We start from the raw sequence: 18,264 nt of genomic DNA, 5'->3' as shown, positions 1-18,264 counted from the left end.
GCTTGGGGAACTAGCATCCCGTATGCTGTGGGGCATGATCAAAAAAAGGTTTAAAAAATCCAGTAAGTGAACAGCTTGTTACTACCCATTCCTGACAGTGGTATGCTCTAGGGTCTCTCCTCCTGACTTGACAGTGACTTATTCTTTTTTCAAAAAAATTTTATTGGGATATAGTTGATTTACGACGCTGTGTGGGTTTCAGGTATACTGCAAAGTGAATCAGTTACATATACATCCACTCTTTTTAGGTCCTTTTCCCATATGGGTCCTTGCAGGGTATCGAATAGACGTCCCTATGCTACACAGTAGGTGCTTGTTGACTGACTACGTTACACACAGTATGCATGTGTGTATGTGTGTGTGTGTGTGTTTCCCTGTGCTATACAGCAGGTCCTTACTGGTAGTGACTTACTCTTTCACACATGACCTTCCATGGATCTGTTCAGACCTTCCTCCAATCTAATCCCATCTCCATGCTATTTTGCACAATTATCTGAAGTCTGGGGCACTGTGAATGCCAACCTTCCCTAGTTTCCACTTCCAATAAAGGCTTTTCTCTAGCTTTTATATTCCATGGGTAATTTCAACAGATGTCCCAGAGAGAAACACAAGAGAGACTCGGCTGCAAAAATCACCCTCTAGCCCAGAAGTCTTTTCACCATTCCCTGGAGCCATAGGAAGCCAGCATCTAATTAAGTAGAGATCAGCTCTCACCTGGTAACACACTCCTTGTATTTTATTACACAGTCCAGAAACCTTCTTCTGGAATCTAAATTGCACCCATGACCAAGTGTGCTGTTGATGTGTAGTCATGACCTAGGGCCTGTTTTACTGCTGAAACCACGGTACTTTCAGGTTTTGAGAAAAGGGGAAAGGAGTTACACGAGGACCCTGAAGCCTTGGAAGAGCTTTTGTTTATGAAGGAGGGGAGGTCTGGGGCCAGTTTCCACCTCAGAAGGAGCTTCCTTCTTCCCCAAGCACCTTGAAGTCAATGCTGAGTCCACTCCAGCTAGGTGAACAGCCCAGGCTTTGGTAAAATCACAGATTACAAGACCAGCCAGTACCGATCTCCTTCCAGGCTCAGATACGTGTTCCCAGCAGCTCTGTCGAGTACATGCATTGAATATCCCATTCTACAGATGTGGAAAGTGAGGCTCAGAAGGGTCCAGGGGTATGTGGCAGAGCTTAGATTTGAATCCATATTTTATCTCCTTTAAATCTCAGAGCAGACTGATGAGGTGGGCATCACTATTTCCCCTTGAAGGTAAAACAGCTGAGGCTCCAGAGAGTAAAATTGAGAGGCAAGTTCCCCGCCTCCTTGCTCAGGTACAATGGAGCCCAGACTCCACCCAGGCAGGGGTGTAGGGACCTGCTGGGAGCTCTAGATGGAAGTGTGAATTGATGGGAGAGCTTGGGGACATGGCAGGGGGAGGGTGATGGTTGAAGCTTCTGGAGTGAGTAAGAGGGAGCCCAGGACAGAGAAAAGAGGAGGGACTGGGAAAAACCCTGAATAAAGAAACATGTGCAGGACAACACAGGAAGAGGCATGCAGAGAGCCCGAGAAGGGGCAGGACAGGGCAGCAAGTGAAAACCAAAGGAGATTCTCCCAGAGAGTGGGGGTCCTCAAAGGCCAGGGCTTCCCCTGGCAGAGTCTTGGCATAGAGCAGCTGGTCCCCTGTGGAGGGAGAGCAGGATTACCCCCAGGGCTTATGAAACTCAGATGACCGGGTCCCGCCCCAGAGGCCCTGAGTCAATAGGTCTGGGACAGGGCAGGAAAGTTGTTTAGTCACTCAGTCGTGTCTGACTCATTTGCAACCCCATAGACTAGAGCCCACCTATAGACTCCTCCATCCATGGGATTTCCCAGGCAAGAACACTGGAGTGGGTTGCCATTTCCTTCTCCAGTGGATCTTCCTAACCCAGGGATCAAACCCAGATCTCCTGCATTGGCAAGTGGGTTCTTTACTGAGCCAGCTGGAAACCCTACCCCTGGAGGGCAGGAATTTGCATTTCTACCAAGTTTCCACTTGATGTCGACTCACCTGGTCTGCATTCCAGAGGGCCAGCTTTCGTACGGGGAGGAAACGTTAGCACGGCTGGGGTTCAGGGTGCTCAGCCGGATCCCTAAGCTTTTCCTCTCTGCTCGCCTCGCTCAGCCCTTTCTGCAAACTCCCCCAGACCCTCCATTTCTCTATGGCCCCCTTTTTGAATGGAGATATAAGTACACCCAGTAAAGCGCATCACCCTAAAGGCGCACACTTGATGGATATTTACATGGTTCTACACCTGTGTGTCCACCACCTAGATCAAGGTGCAGAATATTCCCAGTGCGCCTGGCTGTCTTTCTCCCGTGCCCGGTAATCAGTAACCTGCCCCAAGAGGTATTCTAGGAAGGAATAGTTCTTTTCTCTTGAGCTTCCCAAGATGCAATCACACAGTATGCATCTCTTTGTGCCAGAGGCCCCTTCTTGATAGCTAACCAGTGTGTTTTTAATTCATTACTCACTCTGAACCCTCGGTCCAGAAAGCACCAGTGACCGCATCCATGAACGTTTCCTTGTGCCTCATCTCCTGTGTAAGACACATTTTCCTCTGGAGCTTTCTACTTCTTTTCAGTTCTTAAAAAATTCTTTCTTCCTTCTCAGTAAGGAAGGAGTTTTTATTCCTGCATTTTGCAGATGATAAAACTGAGATTCAGAGGGGTTAAGACATTTGTCCCAAATCCCACAGCCTGTAAGAAGCAGCCTCAAGTAATTTGAATCCAGAGCCCGCCTTTAACCCTAAGCCCATCCTGCCTCCCTCCCAACAGAACCTTGTAACCCAGCAGACAAGCATGACAGTGTTTTTTTGACTGACTTACTGAAGTGAATCCTCTTCCCCCCAAAGCAACTGTTCTGCTGATCTTTGGAGCTGCTGCATCAGAAACAGCCTAGGTTCACTTCGCAGGGCTCAAAGCCAGGCCAGCTTTACTCATAGGGTGAACAATGGAATCACGTCACCAGTGGTCTAGCCTCAGCCTGACTCACACCTGAGCTGGCCAGATGGGAGGCTGCACCCTGGGGCCTGGAGGTCGGGCTCGGTGAGACATGTCCCCAAGAGCCACCAAAGGCCACAGCTGATGGCACTCTCTTGAAGCATCCTGGCACCTCTCAGGTTCCCCAGCTGAGATCCGTGTGTGGGCATTTAAACTAGCCAGAAGCTCAAGACTGCTCTATTAAACTGCTGAAGGGAACCTCGAGACAGCTGAGCAGCCAATGGCCTTTGTGCTAGCAGAAGAGACACAAAAGATGTCAAAAAAAAGATAGCTTTTATTTTTCCTCTTCTAGTTTTTCAACACTGAAAAAAAAAAAAAAAAGAGAGACAGAGAGGAAGAGTGGGGAAATGGGCCTATTTATAAATGAGGAGTGGCGTGAAGTTAGTGATGACTCATATTTTAAATTGGTGTTTGACAAGAACAAGAAAGAACTGGAACCAGGGCAATTAGGAATAATGAAGGGCTTAAAACACAGACAGAAAAGCAGGTGAGGGAAGGATCCCAGAAGGCTGTGCCTGGAAATGACTAAGAGTGTCTTTGGGGCCAGACTGGGAGTGGGTGTCCCACAGGGGAGCCACCAGAATGATTCTAAACAGTTGATGCTGATGAGTGGGGCTCAGAAAGTCCAGTCAGACCACCAGCCTTGAATCTGCCCACTCCTGGAAAATTCCAGCTTCTCCACGCTGCTCCAAGCCCCTGATGCCTCTCCCCGGAGCCTTAAATGACCACCTTGCTGGTGCCCTTCCTTCCCGTCTCAGGCACCAGAGGAGTTCTGTCTAGAGACAAGGTGACTGCCATTCCCTTGTTCCAGATCCTTCTGTAGCTTCTCAATGATTATCAGAGAGAATTTCAATGCCTCACCTTGATCTGAAAATTCTAATCTAAATGATGAGCTGAATCTACCTGTCCTGCCTCATCTCAAGCCATGTGGGCCCTCACCCTGTCCCCATCAGGATTCTGGCATCCTCAAACATACCACATCTGTTCCAACCTCAGGACCTTTGCACATGCTCTCTCCTTTGTCTGGAATACTCCCATCTTCACATGAAAGGCAGAAGGACTCATTCAAGTTTAAGCTTCAAGTCAGAATAATGTTCCAAAATACCTAGCTGAAAAAAATCTCCTATCTTCCTCTTTCACTGCACCCTATGGCATTTCTTCTTCGCCCTTGTCATGACTTATAATGATAGTTTTTGTGCATTTGCTTGCTTTTATGTTGTCTAGTTCCTCCTCTGGACTAAAAAGGCAGGACTATGGATGTTTTACTTATCAGTGTACAACCCAGAATCTAATTCAATGAATTACACATAATAAACGAGACAACAACAATCCCATACAGTGACTCCAGTTCTGGCTTCAGGCACAGTTGGATCTAGGTGATTGTTGTCATCAGGAATCTTTCTCTGTTTACTTAGATCTTCTCTCCTCTGTGCTGTCTTCATTCTCAGGCAGGGTCTCCTTGGAGCAAGTTTTAGCAACTCTAGTGGGAAAAGAGGTTCTCTTTTCTAATCACTTCAACCATGTTCAAGTGACCATTTATTCACTGAACAAGTCTTAACTGAGTGAGTCCTTAACTGTGTTTCGGCACTGTTCTAAGAATTGAAGAATCATCAGTAAACAGAGTCCTTGTCCTTTGGGGCTATGTTCCAGTGGGGGAGACAAACAGTAAACAGGATAACTGAGCTCCCTAAACCAGTGATAACTGGGAGGGAGTTGGAGAGTAATGGGCAGGGGGTAGACAGGTGAGAATTCAGCTGATGTGTAGGACCTCTGACTGCCCTGGCTGGAGGCTCCTGTTGCTCAACCAATCTCATGACAATGACAGCAAGGGGAGAATTGTCCCAAAAGAAAACAATGAGATGTTCCCAGAACAGTGTGGGATAGAGACAGTTAGCCAAATCCAGGTGGTGTGTCCTCCTCAGACCATGCAGGGAGTAGATTCAAGGACTCAGGACCCAGGATCACAGACCCTATACCAGGTCCCATGGTATGTACCCTCTCTGTTCCAGGTGTTGTGGAAGAGATTCTGGGTACCAGTGGGGAGGAGTCATTTCTGGCCTCATGACTTCTCGCCTCCAGGGTGGGACAGTGGCTTGTTGTCATTAAGCAAGGGACCCTGGAGCACCTGAGCATATCAATATCTGACTCATATCAAAGTTGATTCCAGGAGGCCCCTGAGAAACTTTCACAAGCATGAGGGAAGGATCTGGCAGCATCACAGACGCATGAGGCTCTGCCCCCATCATCCACCCAATTTCAGCCACACCATGCCTGATGCCGTGAGCTCCTGACGGGTGGGAGTTGGCAGTCCTGGTGATCACCAGCTATTGTACTGCATTCCTTATCTGCTAAATGTTTCTCTGGGCTTAAGGTCAGGTACACCCATGAGAGTGTACTGCCTCATCTGTTCTGTGGGTCTCAGAAGAGTGAGAGTTGAGATTTACAATTTAGTGGGACTGAGGTGGTATTTACTCCTGAAAGGGCAGGTCCCAGAAACAGTTGTGTTTGGGAAGGAGGCCAAGCTTCAGGTTGGGTTTGTTTTCAGCAATCTTGGAAGAGTTTTCAGGTTTCCTCCATATTATTGGGAAGTCATCTGAGGTCCTGAGATTGGTGTCCAAGGGATTAGTCATGTTGCCTTGTCCTCAAGAAGACTGGGAAAAGAGTAACACCTGGTTTCATTTCAAATGACATCTCAGAGCAGTTGGTAATGGCTGCCTGGACCACTGTGTTGAGGCAAAGATACAGGATCAGAAGGAAAGTGTGCTGCGAGCCACTAGTAATGTCTGCCAAGGACAGAGGAAGAGTTGGTTGTGTACACATGCCAGATATTTACCACAGCTGATCGAATGGACCAACATTGTGCTTCCCAGAGAAAAATGTCCCACTAGAAATAGATGCAGAGTGGTAACAGGGATTGTCCCAAGGTCACATGCCACAGTAAAGAGCAGAGTCTGAGATCAGACCACTCCTGGCTCCACCATGTGTCTGCTGTGTGACCTTGGGCAAGTCACCTACCTCTCTGAGCCTGTTTTTTCTTTTCATTATTGTCACAGTGCCATCACTGCTATCACACAGGAGCTTTTAAGGATTAAATGAAATCATATATGCAGAACGATTCAGCGAGCCTTATTTCCCTTCTTCCCATCCTCTCCCCACCTACAGCCATCCATCCTGAGGAGGTGGGAAGTCAGACAAGGGAGGAAGGACACCCCGGCATAACTGGTAAGGGCATGTGCAATGGGGCTGACCTAGAAATGAACTGAAACTGGAGTAATTGGGGAGCAATAGAAAGTTGAAAAGAAAAAACAACCCCAAAACTTGTCCCACTGTGCCCTGGAGAGGCTGTGGGGAGTGGTGGTTTAGAGCCAGACCACACAGAGGTAAGCCCAGCTCTTCCTCAAACATCACCTCTTGTTTGAGGTATGTGACATCACCTCTCATGTCTCAGTTTTCTCATCTGTAGAATGGGAATGCCAAGAGCCCTTCCCCCCAGGGAGGCATGTCAATTAGATGAGATCTAAGGAAAGTCCTGGCACAGTGCCTGGCATATAGCAAATACTATTAAAATGAATATTATTATTATCTGATAAGCATTTGCTTCCTCTGGGTCCTGGAAGCCTATCACTAGGCTTCTTTCTTATATATTTATTTTTGTTTATTTATTTATATGGCTGTGCCAGGTCTTAGTTGTGGCACACAGGATCTTCAGTCTTCATTGCATCATGTGCAATCTTTAGGTGCAGTATGTGGGATCTAGTTCTCCAACCAGGGATGGAACCTGGACCCCCTGCTTTGGGAACGTGGCGTCTTAGCCACTGGACCACCAGGGAAGTGCCTCTAGGCTTCTTTCTGTCTGTCACGTCATCACCACATGAAAATGCGGGATATTGAAGAAATCACCCCAGAGGAGAATTCCTCCAGCTCCGCCCAGGAAATGTACCCTTCCTGCCGTCTGGGGTTGGAGGACCTCAGAGGGCGCCGGGTGACCACGCCACACGGAGGCTTCTGAATCCCATCCGGGCAGATGGCGTCCCCCGGGTCCTTCACTAATTATCCTACAGCAGAACCTTGCCACTTCCCACTCTAATGCCTCATAATCAGCCAAGAAACCTTGCAATCGGCTATTTGGAAACTATTAGCCCAGTTCACGGCCTCTGCAGCATCAATTAACGTGGACGTGGACATAAATTACGGGGAAGCAGGGACGGACACAGGGGATGAGGTCACAGCAACCATGAACCTCTGGCTGAGATGAGAGTCCCTGGGAAGGAGACTGATAGTGTGGATCCTTCAGCCTTCAATCATACAGGTGGAGGCCACTTTCCACTAGGGGGGCCTCCAGAGACCCACAGTCAGAGGCCTGTGGCCAGGGCCTCTGAGTTCAGGTCCTGGTCATCCACCTCAGCCATCCCCCTGCCTCCACTCAGGCTGTCCCAGCACCCTCTTCAACCTAAGAGGAAGATGCTGCAAGGTCAGACGCATTAATCTTTGGGTCTCTTGGGACCAGTCTCAGGTTTGGCGGACCCTTGGGAAAGACAACACGGATGACCTTCGCCAACCCTGGCACAGGCTAAGGTTGTTTCTTGAACGAGAAAGGGCTCCCTGGACCCGTTTCTCAGAAGACTGACCCAGATTTGTCGGGAGGCAGATGTTCATTGACCAGGCCCACTCTGGCAAGTCCCAGTTTGGCCCTGTATTGGCTGTGTGACCGTGGACACATCTCTTAATCTCTCCCAGCCTCAGTTTTCACATCTGCAAACTGGGAATTTGAAATGTCAAGCAGACCAATGGGCCCAACACTGTGTACTTTGGTCTTGAGAGGTTGAGTTGGCAGCTGCTGGAGTAATAGTTTACAGAAAAATAGCAAATCCCTTAGGGGGCTTCAGAGCTTGCAGAACACTTTAAAAACCACAGTCCCAGGACTTCCTCAGCAGTCCAGCGATTAAGACTCCACCTTCCAACATAGGTTCAATTCCTGGTCAGGGATCTAAGGTCTCACATGTTGCCAGGTACAACCAAAATTTTTTGAAATAAAGAAAAAAACAAACCATAGTCCTCATGGATCCCCCAAAGGGTCAGGCAAGACAGAAGACCAGCAGTCATCTCCAGGCTCCACTGCGGGAAGACCCACTTCCCAGCTAGTCAGCGAGTCTCTGCAGTGTGGGTCTCGCCGCCTGTTGCCAGGAGACATCAGCTCCTCACCACAATGTAGGGCTCTCCATCCTCAGCTCCTGGCTTTCTCCCCAGCTTCCCCCAGGGCGAAGACTCCGAGAGAGAGAGCCAAGGTTAAATGCTTTGCAGGCATTGTCTCACTTACCTGTCTCTAAGGCAAGGACAGGAAAAGGCAAGAAAAGAGAAGCTTCTATCTTTTCGGAACCAAATCTAAGAAGTGACATCCATTGCTTTAGCTGGGTTCTCTTGGTTAGAAGCAATTGCTAGGTCCCAGCCACACCTCATTGGGGGAGGGTTCAGAGGGATACAAGGATGATTACTGGGAGGCAGGGTCGTCGGGGACACCATGGGGGCTTCCTACCCCAGAGAGACAATTAGCACCCTCACTGAATGCCAGGCACTGGATTAAATGCTTTGCAGGCAACACCCATTTAATCCTCACTACAGCCCCCTAGGCTAAGTCTTACCCACCCCTTGGCAAGGGATGAGCAGAATGAATGATCATCCAACAGAGAAAGACAAACCACCCCTTAAAAGATGGGGGTGCTGATAAGAAAGGAAAATGCATAATAAAAGAGGGGGAGAAAAGTCTTTCAAATACTGTTACCATCCCTGTTTTATGAGTGAGAAATTTGAGGCTCAGAGGAGTTAGGTAACTCTCCCAGAAATTGAGATGAGCCACTGGAATCTGAGCCGTGTTTCGATCATTGACCTCTCACTCCACAAAGGTCAGGCCACTGTCCTTTGGGATCCAGCCACAGACCGTCTGGGCCACCCTGAACATGGAAGTTGACTATCTGATTAATGGGGTCAGGAAGCCAGCCTACTGGCTGGTCAAGGGAACTTTGCAAATGAACCGTAATTCAGTAATACGATTTCCTTGCCCGGGTCAACAGAAGGAAACTCTTTAGCCTATCTGGCTTGGTTACATTGGACACTTGAAAGTTACTGGAGAATTGTAGCCAGCTAGCCAGCCCTGTTTGCTCAGGTTAAAAGCAAGAGTGTAGAGCTGGTCCCATTGGTGAAGAAACTGCCTTGAACTTCGAAAGGTGGTAGAACCCAGGAGGCCAAGAGAATGGTCTCATCCCTTCCTGACCCCCTCAGGGCAACAGGGCAGGCTTGCAGAGCTCATTCCCAGGAGGGACGGGGACACACACCCCAGCCCAGACCTGGTTCCCTGCCCTAGCTTGGCCACCACCTGACTGCAGGACTTGGGGCAAACCGCAAACCCCTGGAAGCCCCAGCTGCCAGGCCTCAAAGAGGAAATGATGGTAATCCAACCTCGCAGGACCACTGAGAGGATGAGAAGGCATGAGACTGCAAAGCACCCCTCAGAGAGTGGGTGCCAAGCTAACTAACGCCGGCTCTCCTCAGCACATGGGATGTGCCAGGCAGAGGCGTGCTGCCCTCATGCTGGTGTTCCCTGTGCTGGGCTCAGACCTGGCTAATCAAGTAAACCAGCAGGGAAGGATGCAACTTCCGGACAGGGCGAGGGCTCACAAGATGCAACTTCAGGAGCTGGGACCTTTCTCAGACGTGTAATCGCTACAAAGTGGGTCATGGCCCTATTTCTAAAGAAGGCTTTGATCAAAAGAGTCATCGATGGCAAGTGGGTGTGTTTCAACCACCTTGAAAGAAGAGCATGCCCCAGACACCTGGGAGGTATCCAGGTGCGAGGCTAATGGGGAACAGCCCTTGTTGCTTGTTGCACAGGGCTTCCCAAGACCCCACAGGGACATGGGCTGGTCTGGGGTGTCTGCCGTATGCCAGCTCTACCCTGGACCCTTCTGCATGAGCTGTGACAACTCTCAACTTACTAGAAAACCCTGAAATCATGCACATGCTCTGTGATCTTGGGAGAAAGCCCTCACCTTTCTGAGCATCCGAAAATGGGGTTCAATATCAGAGGCATCCTCAGGACTTAAAGGTGACAATGGATCACAGTGCCTGGTGCCTGATAGAAACCTTTCATTACTGGGAACCCCTGCTGCGATTAAGAACTGTGCCTCTTTAGAATGATTCTGTAACACCTCAGGACCCCTGGGTCCCCAAGGTGTGAAGCTGGTTATATCTTCCTGGAAGTGGATCAAGAGACTTAAGTGCTGGCAGGCAGCTCACAGGAGGGAGGGGACCAATAAGGCCTTTCTGATGGCTTAGGGCATGCCCGAGTCAGATAAAGGACCCCCTCCCCTTGCCAGTCATGAATGTCCTTTGATGCACCCAGAAATGTTGATGCTTTCCCTTCAGCTTGATGTAGGGGACCAAGATCCCCTTTATCGTAGCTTGGTGTCTACCAGGTTCCTAAGGAAGCAGGAGCAGGCATGTGACAGAGAGATGGATGGTTTCAGTGTCCATCAGAGCTCATGGCACCCAAGGGACTGAAGCTGTGTGTGTGTGTGTGTGTGTGTGTGTGTGTGTATGAGATGTGGGGTGGTGTGTGAGGTACCGTGTCTTCGGCGATCAGGTCTTCTAGAACCAGCAGCAGAATACAGAGTGTTGCCAGCAGACCCTTTCCATCTACAGGGAGGGCTGCCTGCCAAACTTGGGAGCTGCTGGCTGCAGATGGTCAGATATTAAATTCCACTCGGCCTCCCATCTGGTGGTGGCTCTGGCTGGCCATGAGAATTCCCGAAGGGCTGGCTCTGGGCTCTGGCAGGCCACTCTTTCCCAAGCCGACCCTCCAATGACCCTCAGACAGGGCTGCACTCAGCTAATCAGGAGGGTCCCTCAACTCCAGCCAAGCCTCCCCTCATCTCCTGCCAAGGCAGCCGCCTCTACACACCCCTCTGAGTCGCTCCCCGCAAGCTGGGGTGAAAAGAGCATGGGACTCGGCATCATGTTTACCAGGGGTCCCATCCGGACTCCTCCGGGCATGTGCCAGGACCTGAGTCTCCATTTCCTCCTCTGTGAAATAAGAGCTCACACGGGTGGAGCAGGGTCTCTGGACCTTGGCATGGTCGGTACATTGGTATGTATAACTGTTTGGGGGGGGGGGGTGCTGCCCTGTGCCTTGTAGGGCGTTAGGCATCGTCCTTGACCTCCACCTGCTGGATGCCAGTAGCACCCCTCCCGCAGCCGTGGCAACAAAAATGTCTCCAGAGGTTGCCTCGAGTCCCCCGGGGGTCCAAGTCACCCCTGCTGAGAATCACTGGTGTGGAGGGCTCTGTGCCGTGACTGGCATGTGGTCAACACTTGATAGACCAGCAGCGATGTCTGAATTCAAAGCGGCTGCAGCCTGGAACATCACAGGGCCACGGTAAGCACTCGACAGATGTTCACTGGGCTCGTAGTTGTCTTGCCGAAGGCCCTTTCAAGGCCTTTGAAAGGAGGTTTTGAAATCTGTGATTCAACAATGAAACATCACATGTGTACAGAGAGCTAAAGGCCAGCCTGGGATGGATACATATGTAAGCCTGGTTCTTCTTTTTTTTTTTTCATTTGAAGTACAGTTGATTTACAGTTTGTTCATTTTCTTCTGTACAGCAAAGTAATTCAGTTATACATATATACACATTCTTTTTCATATTCTTTTCCATCACGGTTTATTACAGAAGATTAAATACAGTCCCCTGTGCTATACAGTAGGACCTTGTTGTTTATCCATTCTATATATGACAGGTTGCATCTGCTAATCCCCAACTCCCAGTCCATCCTTCCCCTGCCCCTCCCCCTTGGCAGCTACAGGTCTGTTTTCTATGTCTGCGAGTCTGTCTTTGTTCTGTAGATATGTTCATTTGTGTCATATTTTAGATTCTGCATATAAGTAATATCATATGTTATTTGTCTTTCTCTTTCTGACTTCTTAGTGTGATCATCTCTAGGTCCATCCATGTAGCTGCAAATAGCATTATGTCATTCTTTGTGACGGCTGAGTAGTACTCCATTGTGTATATGCACCACATCTTCTTTATCCATTCATCTGTCGATGGATATTTAGGTTGGTTCCATGTCTTGGCTGTTGTAAATAGTGCTGCTATGAACACTGGGGTGCATGTGTCCTCTTGAATTATAGTTTTGTCTAGATCTATGCCCGGGAGTGGGATTGCTGGCACAAATGGCAACTCTTTTTAATTTCTTGAGGAACATCCATACTGTTCTCCATAGTGGCTTCACCAAATTACACTCTGGGCTCCCAGTTCTTAAGCAGGTAAGAGAAAAGGACCAGGAGGAGAAGGGAGGTGTGTGTCCTAAGAGGCCGCTTCTCTTACGTTTCTGTTGTGTGGACAAGGAGATGGACGTGTCCCAGCAACTTGCCTGTGGGCACCCGCAGCAGTATGGGGGGATGTCCGCAGGATCCCAGGGGGGTCGTGTGCAGGGAGGGGTGACTGCTGCTCTGCCTGGAACCCGGCTGTCCAGCCAGCAGGTGAGGAAATGGGGGCGGAGAATTGACCTGGATCTTGAGCCATGAGTAGGATTTCTTTTTTGTTTTTTTAATATATATATTTTATTGACATATAGTTGACTTACAGTGTTTCAGGTACATAGCAAGGTGATTCAGTTGTGCACATACATTATTTTTAAAATTATTTTCTGTTATAAGTCATTGCAAGATATTGACTACGGTTCCCTGTACTATACAACATACCTTTGTTTCTGGAGAAAAGGAGCGGAGGGAGGCAGTTCCAGGCAGAGGGTACAGCCTGAACAGGCCCTGTGGCTGGAAAAGTCTCAGCTTTCATTTCATAGGGTGTCTGACATCTGGGGGGAAATTATGCAAGAAGAGAAAGACCAGGGGTGGGATGCTGCATTGCCCTTGTCAGGTCCCCAGTAGCCACATCTGATCTTCCCTCAACCTTGTTATCCTAGAAGTGTTAGGATCCCACTCAGGGGGCGTCTGATGTGCTTGGGTGACCAGTGGTCCCAGTGTGCCCAGGGCCAAGGGGTTTCCAGTACGTGGAAGGTTCAGTGATAAAACTAGGACAGTCCCAGGCAAACCGGCACCGTTGGTCAACCCGCCTGTGGCCCCCTTGGTTTGCTGGCCCTGTACCCCCGTCATCCAGGGCTTCCACAGACTAGTCAGTCCCCGCGGTGATTCAGACCCACTTCCCACCCACCTGCCTTCTAACCCGCACCCCGAAAGGGCAGGCTCAGGCCAGGCAGTCATACAGCTGTTTCCCAAATGCTTGGCACGGCCCATCCGTCTTGAGGTGGGAGACTCCATGAGCAGCTGGGGAGACCCTGAAAGGAGAAGGAACCTGCTCAGGGCTGCCCAGAGAGTCTGCAGGAGAGCTGGGAGGGGAGGCTGGGTCTTGTGGTGAGCAGAATCATTTCCATGTCAGTCCCCAAAGCAGAACAAGGATAAACACAGAGGTTTCTCCAGCTCTTCCTACACCCCACCCCAGCCCAGCACTGAACCCTTCAGCCAACCTCATAGCACCGAATGCCCGTTCCAACCCCAACATGTAATACTGTCCTCCTCAAGACAATTTTACATGAGGGGGAAACTGAGGCACAGAGAAGTTCAATGGCTTGGCCAAGGGCACCCAGCTGGGTAATATTATATAAATTAAAGTATAGTAGAGACAATATTCAAACCCAGGAAGCTGGATACTACAGTCAGAGGAAGTAACCACCACACCACAGAGCCTCTTACCCAGCACCTGGGGGCAAAGCTGCTGATGAGTCTGAATTTAAGACCCTTGCAAAGTACTGGGGTGTAACACACACGTATACACACCCCTCTCCGGGTCTTTTGTCCCATCCTTTGTCAAGGATGCTCCCTTGACACCAGAAGTGGCACCAACTTTGTGAGGTCTCTATCTGAGGACCCCCTCCCCCGGAAGGGAACAGTGCTTTCTTTTGACCCTGACTTGCCATTGGTATGGGTTCCTGCTTTGTTGTGGAAGGGACCCCTTCCATAACCTCACACTCCCTACCCTGTGGAGGACCATTAACTCTCTTTAAAATTCACAGGGCCCTTCAGGCTCAGGAGGCAGAGGGGAAAGGAGAGATAGTATTCATTCAGAAGTCTTTCCTGCAATTCTGTTAGGCAACAGAAAGCCACCCAGCCCTGAACATGACACAGAGACAGAGGCAGGCAGGCAGGGAGCTGAGAGTTGTGTCATCTGTGCTGGAAGGGAGTCTGGGGAACTCAGGAAACACAGAGGGGGCCGTGAAACCCAGTGTCGGGAGATAAGAGAGGACTCCTGGGGTCAGTGAGGTCTCAGCTGAGATGTGAAAGAGACATAGGGTTTAGCCAGGTAAAGAGGGAGTGGAAATGGCTTCAAGGCATAAAGATGCACTTGTGCAAAGGCCCTGGGGTGAGTCCCTGCTAACAACTGTGAGTCTCTGTGTTTGGCTGGAGTCTAGGTCATCGGGTGTGGGAGGGGACAGCCAGGGAAGGAGGATTGGGCAGAAGATGCACTTGATAGGAGTCAGTAGTTATCTTGAGGGCAATGGAAGGCCACTGATGAACTTGAAGTTAGGGGGTGACAGGATGATGTCACTCTTTTTGCAGTAAGAAAAATGGATTGGATGGTAGGGTGAGGCTTGTGTGGACACGGGACTCTGCATCCTCTTGATTCTCCAATCCTCTTCAATACTTATGACAGTAGAGGGGTGGGAGAAAAGGAAGGAGTAAGGAAAGAACCAACCATTATACATTGCACCAGCACAAAAGAGGTGGCCTCTTCAGAAGATCATTGAAATGTCACAGAACTGGGACTTCCCTGGTGGTCCAGTAGCTGAGACTCCACGCTTCCACCACAGGGGGCACAGGTTCAATCCCTGGTCAAGGAACTAAGATCCCACAAGCCATAACTAAGCAACTAAGCCCCAGTGTAGGCAAGTACATACACTTATCTAATAAATAAATGTAGCAGAACTAAAATGTGGGGCTTAGGAGACCATTGGGCCACTAAGGGTTCCCACGCTCTGGAACATGCAAACCTGATTCTGTGTTTGCTTCTACTTTTATTTGTCCATCCCCTCCCATTCATTACTTTATCCAACAATATTTTCAAGCCCTGCTCAGTTCCGAGGATTCAGCACCGAGTGAGACACACAGCCTCCCACTCGAGGTCTGGTTTGCTCCCCATTACCATTATCTTGACTTTCTTTCTCACCTATTGAAAAACCTAAAAGGCTTACCTCACCAAAGTGAAGTGAAATGAAGTGAAAGTCGCTCAGTCGTGTCTGACTCTTTGTGACCCCATGGACTATATACAGTCCATGGAATTCTCCAGGTCAGAATACTGGAGTGGTAGCCTCTCTTTTCTCCAGGGGATCTTCCCAACTCAGGGTCAAATCCAGGTCTCTCACATTGCAGGTGGGTTCTTTACCAGCTGAGCCACAAGGGAAGCCCAAGATACTGGAATGGGTAGCCTATCCCTTCTCCAGCGGATCTTCCCAACCCAGGAACTGGAACTGGGGTCTCCTGCATTGCAGGCAGATTCTTTACCAACTGAGCTATCAGGGAAGAGGGGGTTAAACACACACACACACAAATTATGGTTCACAATTTATAGAGCTGAATTGATGAACTTGCACTGGTTCAATAGCAATTCCAAAATGATTACATATTTCCCCCCCCATAGGCAATTACTTAGGAAAGAGGCACACGTCCACCCCACAAGTCCCTGAGGGCTGCAAGCTGGTTTCAAGACATCATATGCACAAGCACATGTTCTTTGTTTGGCCCACAAACACTGTTAAAATGTAATTAGTTGCCAGCATTTTAAATTTAGATTTCATATAAAATCTGTATTTGAAGCATCTCTTGAGAAGTCAGAAGACCCAGTGATACTGGATTTGCATTCCACATGGCAACAATCTGCTGGAACCCCATTGCATCCATCCCTTTAGAGAGAACCTGTACTCCCCAATTCTTCAAGTCCCCATGTGACCAGTTTCTTTGAGTCCAACTGGTGGGCTCCTGCAGGACCAATCAGCCTTCCACGTCCAGTTCTGCATCTGCAGAGTCAACCAACTGCCAATCCCATTGCTTTGCATTTACCAGTTCTGCATTTTTCAGTCCTCGTTTGCTGGAATTCAAGAATCCAAAACCCACAGATACAGACCCCGCAGATACTAGAGGCCAACTGTGCTTCCCCATTTTATATAAGGGACTTGAACATCCATGGATTCTGGGATCACTGGGTTGGGGGGGTTCCTGGAACCAATTCCCCATGAATGCTGAGGGGTGCCTATATTTGTTTTGCTTCCTTGGAGTTAGAGGCCATTGGGTGAAAATACCAGCTCTGCCAAGAATTTCTTCCAAACTGCTTCCCCAGTCTGCCTAGAAGACCTTCCCTATGCAGCAGCCACTGTAAAATCCGGGGAATAAAAGACCTGGGAAGAGACAAGTGGCCTCATCTGGAGGCAGGTGAAGCCCAGCCTTGCTCTTTCACACACTGTTTTCATACCCCAGCCCATTAGGTGAAGTTGCTTGAGGACATAAAAGGCAGAGATACAAGTGATTTTATTGCATCAAAGAGGAGTGTTTTACCCAACACAGCAGGAAGGCAGTTTCAAGCGTCATCAGAATTACCTTCATTCAGCCTTTGAATAGCTAGATTCTCAACTTTTTCTGAGCTCAAAGGGACTCTTCTTCAATGAGCAGAGGAGCGCAGAGCAGAGAGTGGGTGGTTGTTCAGCTTGCTGTTGGGGTGGGGATAGAGGTCATTAACTACTTTGGGATGATTTGCGCTCATCGACTTCCAAATGCTGAGTAGAAGTGAAGAAGACATGACTCACGTTCTGATTCAGAGAACATTTATCAAGGACCTACTATGTACTTCAAACACTGTCTACAAAACAACAAATCCCAAACTACATCACTGGCTCAGACCTCTTCTGAATTCTTACATCTAACTTTCTACTTAACATCTCCATTCAAATGTCTTCCAAACATTGTAAACATTATGTTCTAAACTCAACTCTTCACTCCTACAAAGAAATAAAAGGAAGAAAGAAGGGGGGAAAAAACTCTCTTCCACCTTTCCCATCTTCCCCAGCTCAGGAAACATTAACTTCCTCTGCACAATTGCTCAAGCGAAAACATAGAAGTTATTCTTGACCTCCTCCTTGCTCATCCAACCAATCACCAAGTCCTTCTGGTTCTTTCTTCTAACTGGTCTGCCCATTGCTTAGTCTAACTGTAACAGTTAGACCCTACAATCTCAGTGGCTCCGTAGCAGAGAAATGTGTACATAGGTCAAATAAAGTCCACTTAGGGGTCCAGATGGTGATTCAGGGACCCAAGGGGCTCCCATCTTGTGCCTCCACCATCCTGTAGGGCTTTTTGGTTCCAACCAATGGACAGGAAAAGAGAAGGAGGGAAAGACACACCTGCTTCAGTTCAGAAGTGAGGCCATCACTTCTGCTCTCATTTCATTGGTGAGAACAAGTCACATGACCTCATCCAGCCACAAAGGGCACTGGAAAGTGTGGTCCACGGCAGGAGAGCTGCTTCCCAGCCACAGCAATACACTATGGAAGTGGATCTGTGGTGGCCAGCAGGCCATCTCTGCCTCAGCTCATTTCCTCCAACTTCACTGCCACTTCCGCAGCCTAAACCACCATCCTGCCTCACTTGGGCAACTGCAACAGTCCCCTTCTGGTCTCCCTGACTCCATCCTGGCCCTTCTCTAGTCTGTTCTTCATATAACAGCCAGAGTGGTCCTTCAAGCCATAAATCAGACCACCCATGTCTCTTCTCATTCCCAGAATAACATGCAGAGCCGTCACTGAGGGAGGCAAAGCTCTGATTAGCCTGATCTCTGCCACCTCTTCTTCCTCATCGTCTGTTCCCCCGCCACTCACAGCCCCTCCAACAGCCACCTCTGCCCCTGACATATCTGTTATCTTGGTACACCCTCCAGCTGGGCTTCCTCATCCTCCGAGACTCAGCTCACACACTAGCTATTTCCTCAGAGAAGACTTTTCAGTCCCATTTGGGCCCGCCATAGAAGGACTTCCACAGTGAACGACTGGATATTTGGTTGTATGGCTCTTTGTCCGTGTGCTTTTCCCCACATAGGCTGGGAGCTGCTGGAGGCTGAGAGCAGTATCTGTGCTCTCTGCTGGGGTCCCAGCACCCAGCACGTTGCCAGGCACAC

General features: G+C 49.1%; 1 protein-coding gene across 4 annotated transcripts in view; it reads left to right on the top strand.

Annotated features, from left to right (window-relative positions):
• The window catches only part of NOS1 (nitric oxide synthase 1), a 197,232-nt gene that overhangs the window by 36,101 nt on the left and 142,867 nt on the right, over positions 1 to 18,264 (top strand). Inside the window, exon 2 of one of the 4 annotated variants that reach the window (XM_043440029.1) lies at positions 6,197 to 6,256. The exons of the other annotated variants lie outside the window; for them this stretch is intronic. The gene's annotated coding sequence lies outside the window, so the exon portion shown is untranslated. The remainder of the gene's footprint in view (positions 1 to 6,196; positions 6,257 to 18,264) is intronic. 4 annotated transcript variants of the gene reach the window in all.

The sequence above is a fragment of the Cervus canadensis genome, chromosome 1, assembly GCF_019320065.1.
Source record: "Cervus canadensis isolate Bull #8, Minnesota chromosome 1, ASM1932006v1, whole genome shotgun sequence".
Classification (NCBI taxonomy): domain Eukaryota; kingdom Metazoa; phylum Chordata; class Mammalia; order Artiodactyla; family Cervidae; genus Cervus; species Cervus canadensis.
Note: the sequence above shows the minus strand (reverse complement) of the source record. Positions and strands in the feature narration are given on the sequence as shown.